This window comes from Canis lupus, chromosome 25 (assembly GCF_003254725.2).
Source record: "Canis lupus dingo isolate Sandy chromosome 25, ASM325472v2, whole genome shotgun sequence".
NCBI classification, from domain to species: domain Eukaryota; kingdom Metazoa; phylum Chordata; class Mammalia; order Carnivora; family Canidae; genus Canis; species Canis lupus.
Genome location: NC_064267.1, coordinates 29,082,533 through 29,097,938, shown reverse-complemented (window position 1 = coordinate 29,097,938; position 15,406 = coordinate 29,082,533). Strand labels below are relative to the sequence as shown.

The 15,406-nt window shown below is 35.4% G+C and overlaps 1 protein-coding gene across 8 annotated transcripts in view; it reads left to right on the top strand.

Moving 5' to 3' along the window:
* Positions 1-15,406, top strand: part of FZD3 (frizzled class receptor 3) — a 106,690-nt gene that overhangs the window by 10,258 nt on the left and 81,026 nt on the right. Inside the window, exon 1 of one of the 8 annotated variants that reach the window (XM_025462978.3) lies at positions 9,856-9,995. The exons of 6 other annotated variants lie outside the window; for them this stretch is intronic. The gene's annotated coding sequence lies outside the window, so the exon portion shown is untranslated. Of the gene's footprint in view, positions 1-9,855; positions 10,121-15,406 lie in introns of those variants that run through there. One more of the 8 variants, XM_025462977.3, reaches the window with a different exon arrangement.

Below are 15,406 nucleotides of genomic sequence, written 5' to 3'. Positions count from 1 at the left end.
GTAAGACTTGATCTATTATTTGATGTATCTTAATGGTGATTCTTATAATGTCTTGTTAACTACTCTAATGAATGTGTTTGATTAAAAACAGAAGAATGTTATTTTTAACTATATCTTATACATTAAAAAGTTATATGTTTAGGTTCAAACTGTAATAGATTGAAGAATTCATGTTTGGGGAATGTTACTCTTGACTTATTTTTAGATGTGTTTTTATAAAGAAATATGAAACATTGGAACATGGAAGTTAATAGCCATTGAGAAGTTTAAAATTGTCCAAGTTATGATATTACATTTTTTCTGTTTGATAATAAAACCTCAGATAAAGAGTAGAATATAATAATAGTCACACTTCATTCCTTAAGTATTGAAGGTAACATGATCTTGTAAAATAAGTTCTTTGTTCAGCCTTTAGGCTGGTGGTTTATGGTATTTAAATTTTCTTAAAAACTTTGAAAAATGTTTATGATTTTACCATCACATCAATTTAAGGATGATAACTCCTGATGAACAAAAAAGGTTTAAGGTTTGGTTGTATAAATTTTAACTGTTCTTGACCTCTCAGAATTTTATGAAAATGTGTTGCCTTTCTTGAATATTTCTAATAGTAGTTCTTCAGATAACTTTTTAATGATTTTACTTTAGAAACTATGACAAATTAATGAACATAGTTAACAATAGGTTTAAATAACTATGCATGCATTTCTACAGAGATTTTAGAATTGTGGACAAGGATAATATGCTTACCAGATAGGAGCCAGGCGGCCCCCGATGGTGGCAATAGGAAGCATAGGCTTTGGAGTTATGCAAATAGGCTTGAATTCTAGCTTTATCATTTTCTAGCTTTATTACTTTGGGAAAATTATGAGAACTTTCTTACCATAGCTTCTTTGCTTGTAAGGTGGAATTAATAATAATTATACAGAGAATGTTTTGTACTTTAGTCTGTAATCTATTATTATAGTGCTTTCAGCACATTGAAGCCTATATGTTTTGGAATGCTTCATTTTATGGTAAAACCCAAAGATTCATTACTTCCAAGTAGACTAACATAAATGTGCCTGGGAAAATTTATAGAAAGACTATTATTTGCAGATTTTGAAATGTGGAGGATATCTTATATATTCCAAATATTTGAAAATATTACAGAGATTGAGCATTTTCTACTCTTCTGACTATGTAAGGTCTGATACAGGGAGATTTGGTATACACTATCAGATTAGGATATGAAAATGGATAGTGTCTTAATACATTATTTTGGTTCCAGGCGTAGTGTTCCTTGCTGTGTATTAAAACCATCAATTCTCTTATCAAAAAAATTGGAGTAGAAATACCTTTGTTTTGGGATCCCTGGGTGGCGCAACGGTTTGGAGCCTGCCTTTGGCCCAGGGCGCGATCCTGGAGACCCGGGATTGAATCTCACGTCGGGCTCCCGGTGCATGGAGCCTGCTTCTCCCTCTGCCTGTGTCTCTGCCTCTCTCTCTCTCTCTCTCTCTCTCTCTCTCTGTGACTATCATAAATAAATAAAAAATTTAAAAAAAAGAAATACCTTTGTTTTTAGTATCATTATAAGTCAGTATAACTCCTTTGGAAAGCAAATAGTGTAATAAGAAGCAAGTAATCAAGATGTTTGAACTGATATGGGTTCAACTTTTGGTTCTGCTTTGTAGTAGCTTTAAGACTTTGAATAGTCACTTAGCCTTGGTTTCTTCATTTGTGAAAAGGCAGTAATAACAAAAAACCTTGAAGGGCTGTTAGGATTAAACTTATAAAGTAGCTAGTACAGGGAATGGCACACAGTAGGTTAACTACAAATGTTAATTCTATTCCAATTCTGTTTCTAAATGATCCTAAAGAGAAAGTACCAGAAAGATAATGTATTTGTTCTAAATGAACTTGCATTCCTATGTGTAGGCTTTTGGGACATTCATAATAATGGCATAGTAAGCTATCACTACCTTCTTCTCACAGTTGCCTGTGTAGTCTAGATTGTTTATTGGCAATAAGGTTGCTTCTTTTTAAATTTCATACATTCTGGGGAGAGCACCTAAGTGGGCAGTATTTTCTAAGAGAAGGCTCCAGTTCTTTGACTTAAATAATATTGCAGATAGTTGTTACATGGTTGTTATATCAAGACAATGATGCCACTGACAGAATTGTCAGTTTGAGAGTGTAAAGTTTCTGTAATAGCAAAGGACATGGAAACTCAGCAGTCAACAAAACATCCTTCTAGATGGAAGTAGGGATTCTTGGGCCCTTATAAGGACAAGAATCTATCTCTGATTCTAGAATGTGTCTGTCAACTTTTAACAGGAGCAAGTAGTTGGAGCAAACAGTGGGAGCACATTTTTGAGTGTTCACTGTGGGTCATAGTGAATTGAAAGATAATTTCTTAGGTGCAGGCCCATGTTTCAGGTCTGCCTTAGGGTCATTCCTGTATGATTTGCTGAGTCAAAATGAGTGCCTGGAATAGAATAGTATAGGACAGTGAGCTAGGGATACCACAGATGAGAGGAAGTACAGAATCTGGGTTATTTCACATATGATTATTCAGAGTTAATAAATTGGCTGTTCTTTCATTGTAGGTATAAGATTCTTAGTCTATACTTTCATTGAATTTGGGACATATTTAAATAAATGGGATAATGTAAGTATCAAGTCATTAAGTTGGAAAAGAAGATCTTTACTAATATGTTTATTTCTCTATCCCCCCCCTTCTAAAACATACTCATCTATACAGAAACACTAAATTTTTATAAGTTCTTGACTTGATGTTTTTTCCTCATGAGTGGCTTTTGACAGAGAAAAAAATTTCTCATTCCTGAGTTTCAAACCATTTGGGCTGTCCGAATTGCTAAGTAAATTTTTGGGAGCTGTCCAGCACAGTCAAGAAAGTGTTAACAAATTGTTGGTAACTATCTTTACCAACCGCATGTTATCAGGTATTTATGACTGCAGTGGTAATAAAAGAGATCTGAACAGCCTTCCTCCCTATACTGGATAATTAAATGCAGTTGAATAGGAAGAGACAGTTTAGTGGAAAAAGCACTAAATGAGGGATAGGAAATTTGTTATTTTGCCACTAAATAGTTTTGTAACTTCTTTGTGTTAGTTTCCTCTAGGAAGTGAATTTTTTTCCCTGTCCATTTTACAAGGTTAAGATTCAATGATGTAAGTGATGTGTATATTTAAAAAATTTGAAAAGTTAAAGTGCTGTATAAATGCAAAGCAGTACTCCTTGTTGCCTGTCACCCTATTTAACTTCAGTTAATATGTGGAACAAGCATTCTTACCTTTTTATGAGGTTGATAACTTGTCTACTCCTTTTTTTTTTTTTTTTTTTGAGAGAGAAAGAACATGTGCAAGTGGAGTGTGGGGGGTGGGGAGAGGGAGAGAATGTTAAGCAGGCTCCATGCCCAGTATAGATCCCAATGTGAGGCTTGATCCCATGACCCTAAGATCATGACCTGAACCGAAACCAGGAGTCAGATATTTAACCTACTAAGCCACACAGGTGCCCCTTGTCTTTTTTTTTGTTTGTTTTTTAAGAGAAACTAGACCACTCTTAGGATAATCAGAGGATAAACTCTTGGGATTGTTTGTGTTTGCCTCCCATTTCCTGTTTTCTTTTGTCATTCTCAAAGATTTTCTGTAGCATGGAAAGTTGGCAGTGGGATAGATTCTGCTGGGAACACAGAACCTAAAAGGTCAAAATCCTGGTATCCTTTATGATTCATTAAGAACAAAGCATGTTTTTAAAAAAAAAAAGAACAAAGCATGTTTGAACCAATCTTCATGTTATCCAGACTCAAACTGTAACTTAAAAAAAAGCTTTATTATAGATAATTTTAGTTATATAGACATATAGATAATAGTATAATGGACACCATATACCCATTACTTACCATCTAGCTTCAAAAATTATCAACTCAAAATCTTAAAAAAAAAAACAAAACAACCCGGGTGGCTCAGCAGTTTAACGCAGCCTTCGGCCCAGGGCATGATCCCGGAGATCCAGGATGGAGTCCCATATCAGGCTCCCTTCATGGAGCCTGCTTCTCCCACTGCCTCTTTTTCTCTCTGTGTCTCTCATGAATAAATAAACAAAATCTTTATCACAGCTAGTTTTGTTTCATTTATGACTGCATATCCCAACTGGGTTACTTTGAAGCAAATTTCAAACACCATAATTCCATCTACAAATATTTCTGTATATATCTCTAAAAAAAAGTAAGAACTCTTAAAAAAATATATAAACACCTTACCTGGGATCCCTGGGTGGCGCAGCGGGTTAGCGCCTGCCTTTGGCCCAGGGCGCGATCCTGGAGACCCGGGATCGAATCCCACATCGGGCTCTCGGTGCATGGAGCCTGCTTCTCCCTCTGCCTGTGTCTCTGCCCCTCTCTCTCTCTCTCTCTCTGTGACTATCATAAATAAATTAAAAAAAAAAAAATAAACACCTTACCTTTATTACTTCCTCAGTATCATCAATTATCCAGTTAAATGTTCACTTTACTCTGACCATTTCACGGTTGTTTATATAGTTGGCTTTTCAAATCAGGATTCATATATTGCATTCAATTGATATGTCTTTCTTTTATAGTTTCTCCTTTTCCTCTCTTTTTTTCTTGTAATATGTTTGCCTTATAGAGTTTCCCATTGTCTTTATTTGGTTGATTGCATCCCTGTGGTTTTATTTCCCATGTTCTTTTGTCTCCTTTTTTGATTTTTTTTAGGAAAATACTTCATGGGCACATAATATCTGGTTGTCACTTTGTAATTTTGGAATGCATTCATGATCATCTCTTAGATTGATAATTTCATTAAAGTTTTATAAAAATGCTTATAATTTAATTCTGTCATTCTTCACTTCTCAGCTGGAATGCTTCATAAACAGAAAATTCCACTCATTGACTGTTGGGCTGCTAAGTTACTCTCATGTACAGTCTATATAAGAAAGATAAGATAAATACTTGGTTATTCTCAAATATTTATCAGTATTTATTCGTTTTTCAGATCATGACTTGATTCCCAAACATCCTTCAAAGGTGAACAATGAAGTCTTTTTTTTTTTTAAAGGTTTCATTATAAACTCATAGATTTAACATATTTGGTTTGTTTCAAGTCCATTACAGTTATTATTCCTACTTGGACTCTAACTGTACTTGCTATCTTTTGTAGTGGAAGCCTCTTCAAGGTAGCTTCTAGGTTTTTTTTTTTGTTTTTTTTGTTTTTTTTTAATTTATTTATTTATGATAGTCACACACAGAGAGAGAGAGAGAGGCAGAGACACAGGCAGAGAGAGAAGCAGGCTCCATGCACTGGGAGCCCGACGTGGGATTCGATCCCAGGTCTCCAGGATCGCGCCCTGAGCCAAAGGCAGGCGCCAAACCGCTGCGCCACCCAGGGATCCCTAGCTTCTAGGTTTTGACGCTACCCTAGTAGTCTGTCATAGGTTCCTTGCAGGGTGCCTGATATGGGACTTGATCCTGGGTTGAGGCAGCACTAAACTGCTGAGCCACCCCGGCTGCCCAGAAACTTTTTTTAAAAGAAAGTACATCCTGAGTTTATATTGATACTTTCAATTCAAATAATATTGCAGAGTTTTTAACATTATAAAATCTTATTTTTTCTTTTTTCTTATATTGAAGCTTTATGATACACATACATTACATAAGAACAATTATTACAATATGATTACTGGAAGCAGTTTGTTTGTTTTGTACTTCTTTTTGTCTTTAGGCATGTAACTCACCAAAGATATACTGGCAAATTACTGTGTTTTAAAGTTAAATACTTCTTTGTGTGGTTAAACTCAATACACATTTAGATTCATATGTTTCATTTATTGAGAAATGACTTTAAAATTTTTTTTAAAGTTTCTTTCTTTCTTAAGGACTTTACTTATTCATGAGAAACAGAGGGAGAGAGGCAGAGACATAGGCAGATGGCCATGCAGACTCCCTGCGAAGAGCCTGATGTGGGGACTCGATCCCGGGACCCTGGGATCAGGCCTTGAGCTGAAGGCAGCTGCTCAATTGCTGAGCCACCTAGGGGTCCCAAAACTTTCCTTCTTTCTAATTGTGTTTTAAAACTGTATACAGGGGAAAAAAAATTAAAACAAACAAACAAAAAAACTGTATATAGGGGCAGCCCATGTAGCGCAGCAGTTTAGCGCCGCCTGCAGCCCAGGGTGTGATCCTGAGACCCAGTATTGAGTTCCACGTCGGGCTCCCTGCATGGAGCCTGCTTCTCCCTCTGCCTGTGCCTCTGCCTCTCTCTCTCTCTGTCTCTCATGAATGAATAAATAAATAAATAAGATCTTAAAAAAAAAACAGAAAAACAACTGTATATACAGGGACACCTGGATGACTCAGCTATTGAGTGTCTGCCTTTGGCTCATCGAGTCCCACATCAGGCTCCCTGTATGAAGCCTGCTTCTCCCTCTGCCTATGTCTTTGCCTCTCTCTCTGTCTCTCATGAATAAATAAAATCTTTAAAAAAAAACCCCAAAACTATATATACAGAACAAGATACATTCAGAAAAGTCTAGTTTCTGGACCTTTCCCACTCTATCTTGTTCTTTCTTTCCTCTTAAATGTCATTGAAAGAGTTTTGTTTATTTTTCTATTACAAAAATTTAAATATAATTTAATATTTATATAAGATGTTCAATATTTGTTCATGTATATTCTTTTGCCTTTCTTTGATAATAGTGTCATATTTGTCTTTTCTATCTTGTTTCATTTAACAATATATCATGGATATTCCATAGTAGTATTTATAGATATTGGTTATTAAAATGTTTTTTTGAACTGTAAAAATACATACAAAGTTCACCATTCCAACCCTTCCAACTTTAGGTATACAGCTTGGTGATATGAAGTATATTCATCTTGTTATACAATTATGATCTCTATTCATCTCTAGCACTTTTTAATTTAACAAAACTGAAACTCTGTACGAAGTAAACAATAATTCCCCGTTTTCCTCTCCTCCAGGCCCCTGGCAACTACCATTCTTCTTTCACTCTGAATTTAATTATGCTAGTAGGTACCTAATATATGAGGAACGATACAATATTTGTCCTTTTGTGACTGGCTTATTTCACTTAACATAATGTCTTCAAGGTTCATCCATGTAGCAAATGCCAGGATTTCCTTTCCGTTTAAAGCCAAATGATACTTCATTGTATGTGTATACCACATTTTGTTTATCCACTCATCCATCAAACACTTGAGTTGCTTCTACCTTTTGGCTGTTATGAATAATGCTGCTATGAACATGGGTGTAAAATACTTGTTTGAGTCCCTACTTTCAATTTTTGGCGCTATATACCCAGAAGAGGAATTACTGAGACATATGATAATTCTATATTTAACTTTTTGAGGAACCGCGATACTGTTTTCCATAGCAGCTGCTTCCATTTTACATTCCCATCAGTGCCACAGAGGTTCCAATTTCTCCACATCCTTGCCAGCACTTGTTATTTTCTGGTTTTGTTTTTGTTATAATAGTCATCCTAGTGGGTATTAAGTTATCCTCATTTTTTTTTCATTCAGTTTTCCTATTGATGGATATTTGGGTTGTTTCTGTCTTTTGCTTTTGAAATCAGAGCTTGTCCTTATTCATCTTCGTATGTCCAGCACCCCACACACACAGTCCAGTGACTCACAATAGGAACTACTAAATAAATTGCTAAAAAATAAAATGCTTGAATTAATTAATGAACTTTACAAAGTCTTTTTTTTTTTTTTTTTAAGATTATTTATTTATTTATTTATTCATGAGAGACAGAGAGGCAGAGATACAGGCAGAGGGAGAAGCAGGCTCCATACAGGGAGCCCGATGTGGGACTTGATCCCAGAACTCCAGGATCACGCCCTGGGCCAAGGCAGGCGCTAAACCACTGAGCCACCCAGGCATCCCCTACAAAGTCTTTTAAGAGATGATAGTAGTCTTGCTCTAAGCACTTAATCTGCCGCTGTAAATAGAAGGTGCTTTATGGGGATGGTAATCCCAATCCCAAGAGTACCATATAACTGTGAACACTAGTATTTTACTTTGCCTTTTGAGAGGTGGGGAGCAGCTAATCAAAGTGACTCAGAGCTTTGGGCATCATGTGTTTGTACTTGTAAGTGTTGTAATTAAGTAAAAGAAAAGCGCAACCTGTCTTTCTCATCTCTAGGCTTTAATGTTCCTTATGCCTTAATCTTTTCTTGATCTTTGTCAAAAGATGGTTGATGGTTGTACTGATGGTTGTACTTTTCCTACGTTATGTAGGAAAAAGAAGATAGGAGTGGATATCATTATATGTGGTATCATCCCATTTTTCTTAAAAAATATGTGTGTGTGTGTGTGTGTGTGTGTGTGTGTGTTTATGAAGAGTAAGTGATCTGGAAGGATTTTCACCAAGGCCAACAGTAGTTTTCCTGAATTAGCACAATTTATTTGTGTTTTCTGTGTCTTATTTAATGTTTATATTTTTAAATTTTTCTGTAAGAATCATATTATGCTTTTAAAATAGTAAAATTAGTGAAGAAACTTTATTTTTAATAACCCCAACAGTTCTTTTTTGTTTAGTTCTCAGTTACAGTGGGCAGGAGTTAGTATATATTAAATATATTTTGATTGAATGAGTGAAACACAAGAAGAACTTGGTAAGTACCACCGAAAGAAGGCATAAAGTGCTAAGGGGATTTGAAAGAGAGAATTTTCTGTGGAAGGAATCACTTGTAGATGGTATTTGAATGAAAGACAGGGTTTCTTTTTGTTTTTTGTGAGAGAATAGTGTAATATACTCCTATATGGTAGTAATTATTAACATTTTGTGGATAGGCCTTTTAGAAAATGAATTTGATTGCAATTCATGGTTTTTATCTTCAGAATACATGCATTATCAGATTTGCTTCTCTTATTGTCTTTTGTTAGTTTACTGTTTAGATGGTATGCTTGAAACAAACAACAATCTAGTGAAACGGCTTAAGAAGTCAGGAATTAAGAATCTTGTAAATTGAAAAATGTACGTAAGGTATTGGAGAATTAATAGCATTTAGTTATTTCTGACTTTAAGAAAAAAATAGTATTTTAAGTTTTTTCTTTGATTTTCTTGTGTGACCAATCACTTTAAAGGAATACCTTTAAAATACTTATTTTCAATTAAATTATGAAGCGTGATAGAATTTTGATCATCAGGTTTTATCTTTTGAGAGTGATCATAGTTCAGAACTGTTCATGGTATTTGAAATATTAAAATTTACTTCCTTAAAGAAAAGTCAAATTTATGGGCTCTTCTGGGAATTCCCCTTTGACTTAAGAATATAAATCTGTTCCTCTCATAATGGCAAATTTCTATAAACCAACTTACCGAAATACTGTTGAAAAGTATTTAGTACACTGTCCTCAAGGCATTTTTAAAAATTAAGATTTGCAAAAGAAAAAAATCTGTAGGATTAAAGGTATTTTTCAAACCTAGAATTTTTTTTTTTAAACCTAGAATTTTTAAATACAAAATAATTCTTAAAGTTTTAGATCTCTTTTCCTATGAGAATTTATTTTTACAGAAAAGGAGTTTTTTAAAGATCTAATTTTAAATCACTTGAAATTATTCTGAAAAGTTGTTTTTGAATAACTTCTTATTCTAGTTTGGATCTGAAATAAAATGAGTACCATTTTTTGAGTTTCCAGGGCCACTCCACATTTGGTTTCGCTTTTAGTGAATTTAGACAAATATTCCCGAACGCAGTAGGATACAGTTTCTATGGTTACCAGACACTTTGTAGAGTGACAAAGATCGGAATTCTGATTCTCATGAGTCAAAATTTGGCCTTTGACTCTGTCCCCTTTTCATACCCCTTGCTAAGCTTGGGCTGTTGCTGTGCTTGAAGGCTTGTCAGCTAGCAGGTTCCTATGGTAACGGGAATGGAAATTTGAAAGAAGAAAGAGAATGGGAGCACAAAGGCTTGGTTGATTTGAATTTGAACAAAGAATGGAAGGTTCCGTGTAGTGCACCTTTGTTATAGAAACCAGAAATTTAATTTTAGGAAAGTTACTTTTCAGTTTGTAAACTTCTATACCCTGGTCTTGATTTAGCGAACAAAAAGTATTACTGTTTAAGGAGGTATGCAGTAGAAATCTTTAAAAAATTAATCAGCTAAATTGTTTTTCTATTTGATAAAGCTTTAATAGTATTCCTAATCTAATATTTCTCAACTTTACCATATGCAGACTACCTCATTTAATTTTGATTTTGCTTAGGTTAAAAAATTGTTAAAGCAATTTGCTCATTTGAAAAACATTAGTATTTTTGTTTTTATATAACTGCTTTATTGAGGTATAATTAGTGTACAGCAAACGACCCATTTGAAATGTTCAGTGTTTTGACAAATGTGTATGTCCATGAAACCATTAATACAATCAAAATATAGAACATTTCCATTACCCCAGAAGCTTTCTTGTGTGCCTTTGTAGTCTACCCTCCCTCTTCACTCCCTGCTCCAAGCCACCACCTGTTTTCTGTCACTGGATTAGTTTTCATTTTCTAGAGTTTTATATACATGTAATCATATGTTATCTACTTTTTTATGTCTGGTTTCCTTCACCCAGCATAATGATTATGATATTCATCCATGTTCTGTTTTGCTTTTTAATCACATCATTCCAATTGACTTTCACTTGTTAGTGACAAGGGAATTCAAATTTAGCCGGGTTCCTTAGGCCCACCGTATAGGAAGGATAGCTATAGCTCTGTTAACTTGCAGCTCTTTCCTAATCCCCTTTTAAGCTTTACTGGGTTCTGTATGCTATTTTATATACTGTTATTTATATGTTATTAAAACCATCTTACAGAGGAGAAAACTCAAGTTGAGAGATGTAGAACAAATTGCTTAAATTCAGGGGCTCTAGATAGGAATGCCAGGGTCTTGACTCTTGGGTCTGTCTTTGTAGCTCTGTGATCTTGGGCAAGTTACTTAATTTCAGGTCTCATTTTCTTCATATGTATTATAAAATGTGATCAATAATTATAGTACCTACCTTATGGGATTATCAAGAAGATTAAATGAGATAATATGTGTAAGGCACTTAATTTACTGCCACTTTACTGTCAGTAAATGCTAGCTGAGATACACAGCAGAGGGTACTTACAGCTAATAAGTGGCAGGAGCATAAACTTACAGCTTTAGGCTTATTGCAGGCAGCACAAAATAATCACTTAAATCAGTTTTATAATTCATCAGTAATTCACAGATGGAGGTTTTACTAACATAGTAACATCAAATTGGTTGATATTTTATTTGTTGCTAAGTACCAAGCAAGTTTTGAGACTTAAGACATACATAAAAATAAGGGTGCTTGGGTGGCTCAGTTGGTTAAGTGTCTGCCTTTGGCTCAGGTCATGATCTCAGGGTCCTGGAACCAAACTCCACGTTGGGCTCCGTGCTCAGCAGGGAGTCTGCTCCTCCCCATGCTCATGCTTGAGTGCTCTCTCTCAAATAAGTAAAAACATACGTGTGTGTGTATGAGATGTATGTACATACATCAACATGTGAATATAATAACGTTTTTAACTTTTAATTTAAAAATAATTAGAAACTCATGGAAAGTTGCAAAAAGAGTACAGAGAAATTCTGTGTACCCTACCTAGCCCCCACCTTCAACCCCCAGTCTTCGTATCTTATATAACTGTCATACAGCTCAAAACTAGGAAGTTAACTTTGGTACTATCTATAGAACTTATCATATTTCACCAGTTTTTACATGTACTCATTTTGTGTGTGTATATGCATATATCTGTGTGTGTAGTCTTTGCAGTTCTTTTTCAATAAGCTCTATGCCCAAAGTGGTGCTTCAGCTCACAACCCCTAGATCAAGAGTCACATGCTCCACCAACTGAGCCAACCATATGCGCTCCTAGTCTTTGCAATTTTATCACATATATAGATGTGTATAGCCACTTCTACAATTAAAGAACTGTTTTATCACCACTAAGGGATTCCCTTATGTTTCCTTTCTACCTCCTTTCTTTTCCCAATACTAAGCAACTACCACTTTGTTCTCTTATCCATAATTTTGTCATTTCAAGAATTTTATATAAATGGAATCATACAGTATGTAGTCTTTTGAGTTTTTTTCACTTAGCATAATGCTGTTTGAGATCTATACAAGTTCTGTGTATTAATAGTTACTGTTTTCAATTTCTGAATATTTTGTTATACAGTTATACCACGTTTTGTTTAATCAGCCACCCATTGAAGAACATTTAGGTTGTTTCAGCTCTTTGCTATTACAAATAAAGCTGCTATGAACATTGATGTACAGGTTTTTGTGCAGACATAAATTTTTATTTTGGAGGGATAAATGCCCAGGAGTGTGATTGCTGTGTCATTTGATAAGCATATGTTTGGAATTTTAAGAAACTGCCATTTTCCCTAGTGGTTGTACCATTTTACATTCTCACCAGCAATGTAGGTGAGATTTACTTTCTCTACATTCTCACTACCAGTTAGTATTATCATAAATTTTTAATTTCAATTTTTCTGATACACATATAACAATACCTCATGTGGTTTTAATTTGCATTTCCCTTATAGCTAATGATATTGAACATCTTTTCATATGCTTATTTGCCATTCATATGTCCTTTTTGGTAAAATATCTGTTATGTCTTTTGTTCATATTGCAATTGAATTGTTTCTTATTTTTGTGTTGTTAGAGTTCTATATATAGTCTGGTTACAAATCCGTTGTTGGATATATGGTTTACAAATAGTTTATCCTACTCTGTAGTCTGTCTTTAACTTTTAACAAGGTCTTTAAGAGAACAGAAGTTCTAAATTTTAAATAAGTCTAAAACTTCCAGGTTTTTTTTTTTCCTTTGGTGTAATTTCTAAGAAATTCACCTAATTCTTAGTCTGGAGATTTTTTCTTGTTTGGTTCTCTTGGTTCATTCTCTTATCTATAAATATCCACTTCTTCCAGCACCATTTGTTGAAAAAACTATCCTTTCACCATTGAATTGCTTTTGCTCCTTTTTCAGAAATCGATTGTCCATCCTTGTATAGGTTTAATTCTAGGTTCTCTGTTACATTCTATTGATCTTTTGTATCTGTGTCTCCACTGATATTGCACTGTCTTGATTACTGTTAGCTGTATAGTAAGTCTTAGAATTGGATAGCATGATTCTTCACACTTTTTTTTTTTTCAAAGTCTATTCTTTTGGGGGTTTCTTTTCATATAATTTTAGAATAAACTCATCTTTACTAAAAGTCATGCTGAGTTTTGATACAAATTTCATTAAATCTGAAATCATTTAGGGGAGAATTGGCATCTTTACTGTTGAATCTTCAACCCAGAAATAGTGTTATTATGGGTTGAATTGAGTTGCCCTAAAATGCATATGTTGAAGTTCTAACCCCTAGTACCTCAAAATGTGACCGTATTTGGAAATAGGATCATTACAAATGTAATTAGTAAAGATGAGCTCATACTGGAGTGGGGAAGAGCCCTAATTCAACATGACTGGTGTCCTTAGCGAAAGGGAAATTTGGGGGCACCTGGGTGGCTCAGTCGTTTAAGCATCTGCTTTTCGGTTCGGGTCAGGTTAAGGTCATGGTCCCAAGGTGCTGGGATCGATCCTATGTCAAGTTGCCCTGCTCAGTGGGGAGACTGTTTCTCCCTTTCTTTCTTTCTTTTTTTTTTTTTTTAAAGATTTTATTTATTTATTCATGAGAGACACACACAGAGAGAGAGAGAGAGATGCATAGACACAGGCAGAGGGAGAAGCAGGCTCCATGCAGGGAGCCCAACGCGGGACTTGATCCTGGGTCTTGAGGATCACACTCCAGGCTGCAGGCGTTGCTAAATTGCTGTGCCCCCAGGGTGCCCTTTTTTTTTTTTTTTTTTTTTTTAAGTGTTTCTCCCTTTCTGCCCCTCTTCCTGTTTATGCTTTTTGTCTCTCTCGCTCTCTGGCTCACTTTAATACATAAAATCTTAAAAAAGAAAGAAAAGGGAAATTTGGACACAGACATACTAGAGGGAAGAACCCGTGAAGAGGCACAGGGAGAATGCAATGTGAAGATCGGATTTATGCTATCACAATCCAAGGAACTGCCAGAAACTAGGAGAGAGACCAGGAGCAGATCCTTCTCTTGCACCTTCAGAGGGAACATACATGGTTCTGCCAACATCTTGATCTCGGACTTCTAGCTTCCATAAATGTGAAACAGTGAATTTCTGTTGGTTAAGCCCCTCAGTTTATGGTACTTTGTTACAGCACTTCTAGCAAACTAATACACTGTGTGTTTGTTCATTTATTTATATTCCTTCTTTTATTTTGTCATCATTTTATATTTTTCTGCGTACAGGTTCTAAACCTGTTTTGTCAAATTTATACCTAGGTGTTTCTTTTTTCTTTCTTTTTTTAGTGGTTGTAAGTATTGCTTTAGTTTTCTTACGCTTTTTATATTTAGAATGCAATTTTACATAGAAGTAGAATTAGGCCGGGGTGCCTGAGTGGCTCAGTCATTTGAGAGTCTGATTTTGGCTTAAATCGTGATCTTGGGGTCCTGGGATCGAGCCCTGTGTGTGGCTCCCAGCTCAGTGGTGAGTCTGCTTCTCTCTCTCCCTCTGCCCCTCCCCTTGCTTGTGCTCTCTGTCTCTCAAATAAATAAATAGAATCTTAAAAAAAGAAAACACCCTAGTTAGGGGCGCCTGCATGCCTCTGTCGGTTAAGCATCTGACTCTTGTTTTTGGTTCAGGTTGTGATCTCCTGGTCGTGGGATTGAGCTCCACAACTGGCTCTGTGCTTAGTGGGGAGTCTGCTTGGGATTCTTTCCATCTGCCCTTCCCCATAGCTCATGTGTGTTCTCTCTCCCTTAGTCTCTCAAAAAGGACAAATAAATAAATAAAAAAAAGAATTGTTTTTTTTTTGTATGTTTTTCTTATGTCTTGCAACCTTGCTGAACTCACTAGTTCAAGGAGCTATTCTTTGTAGATGCCTTGGGATTTTCTATGTAGATATTAATGTTAACTGCAAATAGGAACAGTTTTATTTCTTTTTCTTACATCTATACCTTTTCCCCCCTTTTCTTGCTTTATTGGGTTGGCAGGATTTCCATTACCATATTGCATAATAGTGGTAAGAGCGGGGACACCTGGGTCAGTGGTTGAGGATCTGCCTTTGGCTCAGGGTATGACCCTGGGGCTAAGGATCTAATCCTGCATTGGGCTCCCTGTGAGGGGCCCGCTTCTGCCTCTATGTCTCTGCCTTTCTGTCTCTTGTGAATAAATACATAAAACTTTAAAAAAAAAAAAAAGAGTGGTAAGAACAGACATCCTTCCCTTATTTCTAATCTTAGGGGTAAGCAACTATGTTTCACCGTTAATTATGATAGCTATAAGATGTTTGT